General features: G+C 43.4%; 1 protein-coding gene across 4 annotated transcripts in view; it reads left to right on the forward strand.

The window, feature by feature from the left end:
* The window catches only part of LOC121189723 (leucine zipper putative tumor suppressor 2 homolog), a 39,539-nt gene that overhangs the window by 17,752 nt on the left and 8,178 nt on the right, over positions 1 to 13,609 (forward strand). The window contains exon 1 of one of the 4 annotated variants that reach the window (XM_041050129.1): positions 3,065 to 3,329. The exons of the other annotated variants lie outside the window; for them this stretch is intronic. The gene's annotated coding sequence lies outside the window, so the exon portion shown is untranslated. Of the gene's footprint in view, positions 1 to 3,064; positions 3,330 to 13,609 lie in introns of those variants that run through there. 4 annotated transcript variants of the gene reach the window in all.

Consider the following 13,609-nt stretch of genomic DNA (forward strand, 5'->3'; position numbering starts at 1 on the left):
TGTTCTTTCTATCTGTCTCTCCCTCCCTTTTCGGCATTGTTCTTTTTCTCTCTTGTCTTTCAGGGAGCCAGGGACAGTGATCAGTGATTTGACTTGGTGTAGGCTCAGTTTGGAGTGACCCGCTGTGGTCACTTTGTCACATAGACTCACACACACATTTATGGAAATAGGGGTCTTGGCCTCAGTCTTTGAAGTGTCTGGTTAGGGATTGGGTTTGGAGATGGATGGTAGTTGGAGTGTGTGACAGCGGGTGGAGGCAGGAGTAGAGTCAAGGGGTCAGGAATTTGTGACTTGAGTCCGTGTTGTTCCATACGGCAGCCGGGTGACAGCAATACCTCAGAGAAGTCAGGGAAGGTGTGTTTGTCTGTTTCCCTATGCCATAAATCACATTTTCTCTCACAGCAAACATAATCTTCTCTGTGCTGCACCTTTTTCACAAAGCTTAATATTAAACAAAATCAGTTATGTTAGTCAGCGTTGGATAGCCACAACAAAGTTTTTGATTTATTTGTTTTTCGGCCATCACACAACACTGAATCCTGACATTAGCTCCTTATCATTTCTGTCAGCTCAAGGCCTTGCAGCGTAGGGCAGTGTTTGTAAGATATGTGGGCTGATAATAATGTGTGGTCAACATAGCAGCAGCTGTCTTCCTCTCTTCTTTCCTCCGTCTCCATTACAGATTTGCTGTCTCCTCTGCTCCCCGTCCTTCCTCTAGTCCAGCTACGCCTGTCCCAGCCCAGCTGTCCCCTTCCTTCATTAGCTGTCCCACACCACTGCTTGTGTTTGAAGGTCACTTTCAAAATACAAAGGACTCAGTATAAGTCCCACTCAGTACCTTGTTTTTGGTTGATATGTGTTTCTTACAAGCAAAAGCTCCAATCATCAATCATTTTATTTTAACAATGGATAAAATGAGCAGGTGTAATATGGAAGGGGCTGCTTGTTAGTCTCACCTCTCTTATAGTATTGTTTCCAGCAGCAGGTGGCAACTGCTTTCAGATGCTCTCATAAACTCTAATATGCTGTATGATACCTGCCCTGCACCAAATGGCAACTGGTTGATGAACATTTTTTAATTTGTTCCATTTCCGGTTTTGTCTTTTAACTCCTGTTCACTGTTTCTCGCTGTGAACTGAAGTCAAAGGTCTTGGTCTGGATCAGTCAGCCTGCTTTAAATTTCTCAAAGCTGGGAAGACACGTCCACATTTAGAAAGAGGCCACATGACCTAACAACACCACATCCACAACAGATATCAGAATTAAAAAGGTGGTCTTTTGTGCAAAGTTACCAACGGTGTTAACTACCTCACAACTAGCTCAGTGAGCTCAACAAGCTTACTGTGTGTTGCAGTACAGAAGTGGCCTGATGCGACAATAACAATATAAGAAGTGGGAGACTGTCTCTGTTGTGTGTATGTATGTATGATGTGTCTCATCCCTCTAAAAAGTTCACTTAATAAACAAGATTAAGGTTCTGTTCCTACATTCTGTTAACGTCACGCTCAGCCTCCCACTCTGTGCTGACTCATATGAGCGTTTAACATGTTACACCGAACAACTGCACTCGGTTTGTAAGTTAAAATGACCTGTTCAGAGGCTGAAATAGAAACCCTCACTGAGTCTTTTTCTCTCTCACACACACACACTGTTGCGCACATATAAAAGACTCAAAAGCTTTCTGGTGTTGTATTTTCAGCATGGAGCGGTGGGCTGTGTTAATGGCAGTAAAGTGCCAAGTCAGAGAGCAGAAAGTGAACTCTTCTCACTTGTTAAACCACTGTGGGACTCAGAGGGAGGTACAGGGAAATTCCAGTAAAGAGAGAGAATAGATGCACACACACACACACACGCTTGTCCGGCATTACTCAGTTCTCCTACTGGTTTTCCATGGCAGCGTACAACAATAAACCTAAAGTGGTTAGTGTAGTGTTGTTACCACACAGCAGAGCAAAGTGTGTAATTTATAAATAGCTTAGTGCTTAAGCAATTTGTGAATTAATCAAATGAGGATTTGATGGAAAAATCACTGAACAATTTAACTGTCCTGATAATCAAATAATTGTTCACAGCCCCGCTACTAGGTCTGTAAGGCTGTACTTCAGCACAATGCTGCTTTGAGTTAAAGGCTAATGTTAGCATGCTGATGTTCAGCAGATTTAATGTTTACCATGGTTACCATCTTGTGTTAACATTTTGTGGATTTAATTATTTATTGTTGTAATAATAAACTGATAAATTGATGATACCATAAAGAGGATCATTGGTTTCAGCTTTTAATATAGCTCCAGAATGCTTATCTCACAGCACACGCACTCACCTTTCCACCATCACCCTCTCAACTTCACCTCCAAACAAACAGCTTCAACACATCGCTTAAAAAACAAGCGAAACCTCCTCACTCACTTCTGATTTGACTTTCCGCTCATTCGATTCCTGCTTTCTGTTACCTGCCGAACAATGCTCATGCTCAACTTCACGTGCACAAAAGAGCATGCAGTGTGTGCAAGTAGAAAGATGAGCACAAACATGTTATGTAATTTACCCCATCTGGGTTAATTGACCCGTCCCCTCCCTCTCAATCCCTCCCTCCCTCTGTAGCGACTGCAGCTCTTGATGTGTATTCTCTGTTGATAGCTACACAAGAGAGACAGAGTGTAACTGTGCTGTTATTTAGCCACTAGATGGATGCGGACAACTGGGGTAAGAAGAGGTGTTCCCCTGACTCCTGTGGGCCATTCTGCTTTCACACAACAGCCAAACTGGAAGAGTGGATAAAATTGCTGAAAAGGTTTAATATGATGCAGGATTGTGTTGATACAGAGAATATGTGTGAAAGAGAAGGGGATGGATGAAGCTCAGGCTAAAAAGAGAAGGGGGAGGAGAAAGAGAGTCAGAGGAGAGTTGTGTGTGTGTGAGTTAAAAGAGAGAAACTAGAGGCAGGGGGGCTGGCAGACAAAAGTGAGAGAGGGGAGGGAGGACTGAGGAGTTGGGGGAGGCGGTGCTAAGGCAGGCGGCAGGGAAGGAAAGCTGAGAAGAGGAACAGTGGAGTGAAGTGAGAAGAGAGAGGAGGAGCAGGAGAGGACAGGACAGGAAAATAAGGGGGCTTCCATTTGAAAGTCCTCGTGTCGGGATATGAAGTCCCGGAGCGGTGCAGAGGCAAAGGCAGGAAGCTGGAGCGTTGTAGAGAAGAGGTAGACGACAGTGGGAAAAGAGGAGGAGAGGCGAGGAGAATCTCAGCCAACAGAGATTGGAGTGATTTTTTTTTTTTTTAATTTTCCAAGACAGACAGAGACAAGTGGACGCAGCGATGCAGGGCTCTCACTGGGGTGAGTGTGGAGCGAGAAAGAGAGTGCGTGTTTGTGCATGTGTCTGCATAAAGTGTGTGTGATATATGAGTGCATGTGTGTGTCTTAAATTCTCCAAACTCAGGCTTTCTTTATCCTGCTCTTTTATTCAGGCTTGGCTTCGTTAATTTGCTTGAGGGAACTTTGTATTCATGAGCGCCGCAAGTCAGTGTGAAGCCACTTAAGAGGGTGTCAACTGCGGAAATGCTATTAATGGAAGGTGTGTAACGGAAAGAGTTTGAGACAAAAGTTGTTGGGCAGACTCATTCTCGCAGAAACACTGATTATAACAGGATTAGGAATAGTTTAGGGATGCCAGTGAAGGCCAAAAAGTTGGTGATAATTTGTAAAATCTTGATAAAATGAGATCTGAATGGTGACATAATGACAAAGAATCCCTGGAAAACTTGGTTTCAAGTCATTTTACCAGAGATTGAAGGCAGCTGGATGATTCAGAGTCAGCTGACTGGCACTGACTTTTTTTCTGAAGTTGTTAGGACTGTAACTGCCCCAAGTGACCCTGGACACTGATGGCCTGCACAAGCAGGAACAAACAGACCCAGTAGCTTTGCTTTGTTGAGATGGGATGTTGAGCTTTTGGTGGTGTGTGTTAGCCCAGGTTTTCTAATCCTGACCCTGGGTAATCTGCTCATTACAGACTGTTGTGGTATTGATTTGAAATTTCAGCCGGTAGAAAAGCTGTTCCACCCTCTGGACAGTTGGCCTGGAGGAGGAAGGAGGAGGAGGAGGGTGATATTCAATCTATGTGGACAGACACACACTCACACAGGAGATAAGAAAGAGCATGAAGCAGCATACATACTTCTACCAAAGCAGACAATTAGGCTGCATCTCAGAAGTGTGACCCGTACAAAATATGTTTTTATCCAGAAGACTCAAAGGGAATCTTTGTGTTTCTTTTGATGATGAAGCACTCTGGCAGACACAGGCTGCTGCTGTTTCTCTTCCGTCTTCCCTACGCGTGTAATTACAAGACTCCTCGTGCGCCTTGGGCCACATATTGTAGTTTCTCATCAAGTTTGTTATGGCCCGAGAGTGATGTGTCAGCAGATATGTTTATAGCCAGAGCGGTTTGAGGGCCGTCCATTCACTCAACTCTTTGTAGTAGCTGCCTGTTTGACCGTGTCATGTTGAGGTTTCATTTGAGAGCATGCTGGGAGAAGACTGTAATTACCCAGACTGGATTTTGGCAGTTAGTTAGAAGGACTGACGTTTCACTCCATAAAGACAGCAGCTGTAAATGGGCAGGTGTCGAGACGCGAACACTGATGTAAACTTTTAACTCGAGGGCTGAGGTAGAGGGGAGTGAGAGTGGGGACAGAAATGGAGAAGATGGGTTACCTCATCTGCTCTGAGCAAAACAAATGAGGTAAATGTGTGTTGCAGGTTACATACGTAACCCTTTCCAGCTGTGTTGACTCATGCTTCCCGTGTGTGCGTATGGTGTGTATATGTACAGCATTAAAAGATAGTAAAGTGGCTCCACATAAAAGGCAGTGGCACCTTTTTTTGGTCTCTTTTTCCTTTGGGTTTCTCTCCCTTTCATCCTCTATAGTAGCTGATAGTCGGTTCCATTTTAGATGCAGCTGGTAAAATGATTTGTTAATCTCAGCGGCCTCCCAATCCCTTATCAGATCTATTTATGATTTCTCTTAGACTGTCTCTAGTTCCTCACTCTGATACTACAGGCATCTGCAAGGGAAAAAATGGTGATGTATACAAACACTAAATAACTCAGTGACACGGTTGTTAACAAGACAGATGGCAGAGGACGAACCTCCTTAACTTAAACTTAAATATTTATCCATCCATCATGTTAAAGTACAAACTTTTTTAAAGAAAATAAGCATTTTTGATAACAGTCTACCCCCGGTGTTGCAGTGTTTTCTTTGACCCATCAGAATCCGTGACCTGTGGCCACACAACAATGGTTCAGGTATTGTGGAGTGCATTGTGCAAATCTGTGATTCATTTGGTTGATGTTTGCACAAGGATAAACTAGAATTAATATTATACTGTGTTGTTTTTACTCCTGCAGCTGCAAAAGGAAAAATGAGTCAGGACATGGTTAATGAATTTCACAGAGCAGTGACAAAATATGTGGTGAAAGACTTACACCCTTTAGCACAGCAGAATCTCTGTGATCTCTGTGTGATATTGAGCCAAATAAAAACAGTACTTTTTTTTTTAACTAAGATGTCTTCATCCCCCAACAAACAAACAAACCCAAAACGATTTGACAAAAAAATCAAAAGTTCAGATTGGATAAGCGGATTCCGAACTGGATCCAGATTCAAGCTGCATTATTTTCCTGTGATCCCATCGAGCTAAATCTCATTCCAGGTGTTTATGTAAAGCCTCTAGTTGAGAAGTATGGTGGAACACTGAAGGAGGTAGACTGAGAGACAGAGAGGAGAGAGACAGAAACACAGGAAGACAGAGAGACAGCGAGAGATTAGGAGTCGGCCTGGCTTCTGCTCAGTTTGCTGAATGAGTGTTTTCCATGCCAGTCTGTCCCGCTTCCATCTTTCTCAAGTTTACGGCGGCACGGACAATATGCCTGAATACGTCTGCACATGTGCTTCTTTGCCATGTCAGATATTTTCTCAGATGAGTGGAAGTGAATTATACATGGAGGCTGGCACAGTTAAACTGAGCCGTCGCTGCTTATGTAATAGCTGCTGTGGAACTCATTTGCCTGGCTGTATGTAGTAGCGCTGTGTGGATGGCATTATGTGTGTTACACTCTGCTTTAGCAGTGATCAGTGATTTTGCACCTTTGCTGATATTTTTTTAAAAGTTGAACTATTTAACCTACATTTCCTCACTGAAACCTGGTAGTAAGTAAACTGCTCTCCTACAATCATGCGTCCTGTCACTGCCACCGCCTCAATCTCCCCCACATTATAGGTCACGTTGTCAGTCAAAGTGTAGCTGCTTTCAGAGTGAGATAACAGGCTCTTTCTCTCAGCACTCTGCCCTCTGTTAAACTGAAACAATAGCCCTTCACTGTTCATACAGCCAAAGCGGCAGGGGGGAAGGAAGGGAAGTTTAGGAGGGAAAACTTTACTCTTCTCTCCACTGTTGGGACAATGAGAAGTCTGGAGCCTGATCACCAGGATTTTCCAAAATATACTCTAGTAAACACCATGCTAAGATAAAATGACCTGCTCCCGCACTGATAAGAGATTGTAACTACCCCCAGTTACTGTGTTAAGTCCACGGTCATTGATCCTGACAAACGGTAGTCCACTGGCCAGACTAATCCCTGTGTCTCTACCACCGGCATTCTTGGTATTTCCAGTGTCTGCGGGTCTGACCACTGACCGCCGCTGGATAACTGTCAGTGGCTGGAAAACCTCCTGGAAAATCCAACGTTTGGAGCGGACCAGGAATGTCAGCCATCTTCCCCCCTTCTCACATACAGTTGCCTCAGTTTCCTCCAGTGCCAGCTGACTGTAAACCAACTGTCTTCAGCTCGTCTGCTGTTAAAGGCTGCGTGTAGCACCTTAATACTTTTTGGTACCGACTGAAATGTGTCCATAGCAGATCAGACAGCTTGAGCTTTAACTAACTTTAAAGATTTTTTTTTAAATGGGAAAAGTTCTTGTACAACTGCTAGCATATAAAAAACATAAAAAAATAACTTTACCTTTATCATCATTAGGTTGCTAGCACATAACCCACCCCCCCCCCCCCAAAAACTGCAATATGTCACTTTCACACTTTGGATTTTGATTTGTAAGAGATTAAACAAACAAGACATAACGTGTTAATTAGTGAGCTGCAGAGTTGGTCAGTCCTTAAGATAAGCTAAGCTCACTGGCTTCAGGCTGTAGCTTGAAATTTAGTGCACAGACATGAGAGTTGTATTAGTCTTTTCATCTAACTTTAAATTACCAGAGTTCCCAAAATGTTGCACTGCTCTTTCAATAAAAAAAGTTATAGGAAAAAAAGTGTTGAGTTGGTAGGGAGACACTACCCTAGTATCAAACACTGATAAAGTTAAGACAAAATAGTAAACTGGAGGTGGCATCTTTAGTTTTAATAAATCCTAAGCTAGACACAGGCTAAGATTTGACAAAATATGCATGCTACCTCAGTTGTTTAAGTCAGCTGATGTTGTTGTGGAGAAACTTAACAGGATGGGGCACAACTCATTTCAAACTGGACCCATAAATAAGGATGTGACTGACAGTTTGTGTCCCCAAGTGACCATGGTGTTTTCACAAGGCTGTCTCGCTACTTTCATGTCATTGGCGTCTACTGCGTCCCATTTCAGTAGTTGCTGGCTGCTCTCTCTGTCAACCCCCACAGGGACTTTGTGAGTTTCTCTGCAGTTATATGTGTGTGCAACAGAAAGAGAGGGGAGAATCTAGGCTTCGGTCACCCCACTCTTCAGCAGCCTCTCAGGTCCGAATTGAGGCCAGATGCTTTGAGATGCTAAAGAGCCAACCTGCCCGCTGTCAGACTGTCAAGACTCACTCCCTCATTCACCTATTCTCTCACTATTTCTTCCTTCCTTCCTTTTCCCACTATTCCCGTCACTCTATCTCATTTCGCCCTGTGCCTGGCCTCCGCTCCCATGGCAACGCTTCCAAACAGAGCTAGAAGCTAAAGTCTGCAACACCAACAGGTTGGTTGTAAAAGAAGGGGAAGAAAAAAAGTAGACTAAGGGAGGACCTGTTGCCAATTACTCATGCACAGACTCACTTTTTAGAAATCTTATTTCGTCCTTTGTTTCACCACAGAAAACCTGGTTTAATAAAGTCATAGCCTGGACGCTCGAATTCACAACTTTTGTTAAGCTACAATGTCAGCCATGTTACTTTGCCAAAAACAAGATTTGGCTCTAAGGCAAAGGTTTAATGAGAACTGAGTAGGTTTGCACACACACACACACACACACACACACACACACACACACACACACACACACACACACACACACACACACACACACAACCATGTGGGGGTAGGTGACAGTGATCGACCACTCAGACAGACAGTCATTGTGTTGGAATGGAGGCATAATATAACCTCAGGTCTTCTGGCAAAACATTAAAAGACTTCCCTCATTTTACAGTGGAGTCAGCTGACTTCATTACAATTACAATCCCATTTACTTGCCTGTTTGAAGTTTTATTGTGGAGTTTCAGTGAGTAGATGCGTGACAAATAAGTGGGAGAGTAGATTAGGTGTAGACTGATTGCCTTGCTGAGGTATTGTGTGTGTCAGTGTGTTTCTGCCTTGCCTGTACTTGTGAATTTTCTTTTGTTAGCAGCCAGCGAGGATTATTGTGACTCACCTAGCCTGTTGATTTTCTCTCTACCTCGGTCTCTCTGTCTGTCTTTCTCACCCTCTCCATCCACTGGGATCACTGGTCTCCGGATTAATCAAGGCCACCCAGGCTCTGTATACCAAAGTGAAATATTTCTGCTGGTCTGAACTAGCTCTCAGCATCACACCACACTTCCTCAATATCCTGCTATATTTTGGAAACTTAAAGTGTTTGGGTGCCACTGACTGCTGTTTTTGTGACAGGCAAAACTCTATCGCTCCCATACTGATACTTTTGCCCTCGTCCACACAGTGCCCGCTCTGATCTGACAGTTTTATACTTTCCACCTGTTGCTCTCATCGTCACTCTAGCTTTGCATTCAGTTAGTCACGCTGTGGTGTTGCTGTTAAAGAAGGGGCAGATGAAAATCTAGCTGCATAGACCAGTGAGCAAGGGGGGGATGGAAAAGGAAAGAGTGACAAGTGAGCAATGGAGCAGTAATCTACTGCAGGCAGCAAGGAAGAGAGAGGAGGAAGGAGAGAAAGAGAGAGGAAATGGGTAAAAATGAGCAGGAACAGGAAAGAGGAAGGAAAAAAGGGGGGGGAAGAAGATGAAAAACCCTAAAAGCCTGGCAGCTGATGAGGAAGATATCACCTTTAAAGCTGCTTTAATCAAGACCAAATGACTAATATGAAAGAGCTTAGTGATCAATCCACAGGGAATTATCACATGGCTTTAGCATCTTTCAGCTTCTTGTTTTGGTTTTACACTCCACAGCTTGGTTCAGTCTCACCACCAGTGGGCAGCTGTTTTCGGGAAAAAAATAAAAAAACATCTAAAATCTCACTATACAGTACCTGCTCAGCTCCAAGCAAGAGACACAGTTAGCGAGTAACTGGTGAACACAGTGGAGAATTTAGCAGCTGAAGACCCAGATTTTTGTTGCAAGTCAGTTGAGACCAAAACAGAGTTTATATTGAATATTGGACTTAATTCAAGAGGTCACCAGAAATTTGACTCAAATGAATGATAATGTTGCTCCCACAGATCTTGGTTTGTTTTCATAATTGTAGCTCACGTCAGTTGAAACTCCTACAGATGCAGCCTTGGTCAAAAGGCCACAGTGTAGGTTTCAGCTGTTTTCAGACAGAGAAGGTTTAGATAGGAAATTGTGTCTCCCTTCACATTCAGTTTTGTTGTAAGATCTTAAGGTGCTCAGACCCTGGTGCTCGTGTACTCTCCAAATAATGACCAAACAGGATTATAGATGCCTGGCTTTCCCAAGAGCTCAGGCCTCTTTGGACTACCTGGTATTGGAATTCCCCTAAACCCCCAACCATTACCCCCACCCAGCCCGCCTTTGTGTCCTCGCCCCTAAACCCCCTTCTTTTTCTTCTTTCTTCTTTTTGCTTTTCTAACTCCGTCCTGAGCGCAGCAGAGTCTCCGGAACAGCTCGGAGGTTGCGTGTGATTGCAAGAGGCGATCTGCTGCTGCGGAATAATGGGCTTCCTCTTTTGGGTAACACTGGCGTTATTAACAGACTTATCATAACGGGATTATTTCCCCATCACAGACCCCACTTCTGGATCATGTTAGAGAGATACCTGGGAACTTCTTTCTTCTGTCAGTCCTGTTCTTACTCATCCTTGGGCAGTTGGTACCCCGTGGAGGGTAAACTTTCACACCCACTTGGTTTATTTCCAGTTCCTGTCAGAGGCAGCGAGGCTGCCTTTAAGCCATTCAGCATCATTTAATAGTTTTAGAGTGTCAGGATGCGGCGTAAAGTGCCCCTGCTTTGACCCCATAATAGCTGGCTGCAACACTGCTGGAGTTTATTTTTGAACATCGAATCAAATGCCTCGCTGCGAGAAACGCCTCATGAAAGACTATCAGAATGATTTCAGGCACTTGAGATGTTTTCTATTTTTAGTGACGATGACTGGTTTCTCTCTGCCTGTCTTGTGCTGCTGACAGCAGAGGAGGATGCGTATAATGAGGAAGGTGGAGGAAGCAATGAGGGTGGATGGAGAGATGGCAAAGGTATTTTCACTTTGTCAGAGGAATGCAGCCAAGGAGGAGAGGAGGGCTTCAATAACTTTTAAGAAATAACCACTGAGCAACATCAGAGGGGGAAATTAGCTTTTGAGATTTGTTGCCTGAGTAGCCAGAACAAAACCAGACCCTTGGAGGTCACAGGGGTGGGAGGACAGAATCAGACCAGCTCCCCTCCACTCATCAGGGGGTCACAGGGTTAGGGCTGAGGGGGTCACGGTTGACGGTCTCAGAGGGTTGTTAATTCTATTATCCCTGCCTGAGAGGTCCTTGTCAGGGCTGGGAGAGAAGAAGAGGTGGGGATGGCTGGATGAAAAGGTGAAAGGAGGTTGTGAGGCGTGATTATTTTGGCATGGGAAGTGATCACATACCACACATATCTTTATCTCCTTGACTCATGTGTACTCATGAAGTCTGTCTCCTCTCTTCAACTCCCCCTCACAGACCAGCTCCCCTCCACGTACTTACAGGCATGCTCACAGTTTAGTCAACGTGGAGTCAACTGGCAGGAACTGAACCACCCTGCTGACGGATCAAATAATTAGAACAACCCTATATTTATATATCAACCCCTCAATCCCCATCCCATGGATGATAGGACCTGAAATCTTGACAAATTGTCACCAGTAGTTTAATACTTGTAACAATAATGCCTGATACTTCATTTCTCATGCTGGCTTATCCATGATTTGTTTATCCCAATTAACACAATATGGCCACTCTGACATTCTGGACTGAATTTATACATTTAATGCAGGCGTATCAAGGCCTCAGTATGCTTGAAAGAAACAAGTTCGTTGGGGGGACTTTGGGACAGTCTCACCTCAAAAGCATTCACGGTGTTCAACTTGGCTGTTCGAAACTGACAATTTGAAAGTTCCACTTCACACAGCCATTTGTCGACAGTTTTAGAAGACAGCTGGATTACTCTTGTTTTACTTTCGCTATTTGCCGGCAAATGTGGATCAAAGCGTATGTTTATGCCCAAAGTCTATTTTCTTCCATTTTACATAACTACAGTGTTTGTGTATTGGCCTCTGAGCGCTGCTAAAACGCGGGTGACCTACAACTCAGTGCCGTGCCTGAACACCTCCTGTGTAGACACACACACAGCAGTGAAACTGCTGCTGCTGCCCTGCTAACGTGCAGCTCACACTGCGTCTCCTGTGTAAGACATTTTTCCGAGTAATCTGGCAACAAAGCTCTATCTGATCTAATCCTTTGATTTAATTGCGCTTCAGTAAACAAAACAAAACCCCTGTCTTTTTTTTTTGGCATTTATTTCTGAGACTATAAACTTCATTTGGGACTTTCATGATTGATGTGCACCTTGATGCATCCATTTTGTATGTATGTATGAACGTGCATGTGCATGCACTATGTGTTTGTGTTTGTGTGTGTGTGTGTGTGTGTGTGTGTGTGTGTGTGTGTGTGTGTGTGTGTGTGTGTGTGTGTGTGTGTGTGTGTGTGAATGAGTGTCAGTTTGTATGATTGTGTTAGTCCTGGCAGACTGTGTGCAGCCATAGCTGGCGTGGATTATTCCACTTGGCCAGACGGATTTGGCCTTGGCACGACAGGCTCAGGATATGTGTCCCCTCTCTGTGCCCGCGGGGAACTAACACTGATAATACTATCTGCAAATGGAAGACTTAATCTGCTGACACTGACTGTGTTAGTAATACGTATCCATGTTTCTCATCCTAAAAATAGTGCGGCGGCCGAGTGAGGCTATTATTCATTTCTTCAAAGTTTTTTTTTTTTTGATAGGCGTGTGAGCATTGTGATCATGAAACAGTAAAGTGACTAGATTTCAAACCCTTTTAGAAGTCATACACAGATGACTGCTCACCAGGTTCAAATGAGGACATTCAGGAAAATCGCAGAGCAGCTGCAGACGTTGATGACTCTGACTCATTCTCTCTCCCTCCAGTCTGTGTCGCCCTCAGTTTCTACAAAATCCATCCTCTTTTTTTTTTCCTCTTCCTGCTTCGTTAATGACATTGACAATTAGCAGTGGCGTCACCAGAGATACACAGTGTATTTAATGAGGGATGAGCCTGTACTGGGAGGGGGTTCTTGGGACCTGCTCCCCCGAGAACTATTTCAAATAAACAGCTGCAAAGTGGCTTTTGCTAATGAGTTTTGCGAGTGACAACCCAGCTGAAAAATCAACAAATTATTTGGCTTCATTGTTGCAAGGAGGATTGTTTTTAATTGTAGTAAGTTTGTACATAAAGTAAATGTATCACATTTTAATATTACAAACATGAAAGATTATGTATTTGATCATTTTAATATAAACAGTTTAAGAATAATTATAAGATGATCAGCCCTTTAATTCAAAACTGAGACTAAACCTGTTTTTACACATGAATGACATGAAGCACACATCACATTAGCAATTGTCAACACCCTGCTAACAGCAGTACAAGGAGTACCGGCACACTGGGATCATAGCTCTCTCTATTTGTGGCAGACATGTAACTACATGTATTTACAGGTCCTCTGTAGGTAAAATTGGGCACTCCAGCTATTGTACTTTTATTGGTCTGTCCCACTGAAGTTTAGTGTAATGTAGATGCCCGAAAATACTCTACACAAATAGTTATCAATAGTGAAGAGTCATGTTTTCTATAAAAACTATTTAAGAAACACTTTATTTATATATTGCATGATTAATGTGCATCACTGTACTTGTTATTTAGTTCTTTCTTAATTTCCAGGCAGTAGTCATTTTTACTTGTCATAGAGGAAAAGTGTAGCTGATAATATTAACAATGTCCTTTTCCATTCATGTGCAACGGTAGAGTCCGTTACACCTGTGTTTGGTGAGTCTGCTGTCAGAAAGATCTGTTGAAGTGAATTTTTTTTTCCTGTCCTAGGCAGCTGTAGTCCTCACTGGAAATAT

The sequence above is a fragment of the Toxotes jaculatrix genome, chromosome 11, assembly GCF_017976425.1.
Source record: "Toxotes jaculatrix isolate fToxJac2 chromosome 11, fToxJac2.pri, whole genome shotgun sequence".
Classification (NCBI taxonomy): Eukaryota; Metazoa; Chordata; class Actinopteri; family Toxotidae; genus Toxotes; species Toxotes jaculatrix.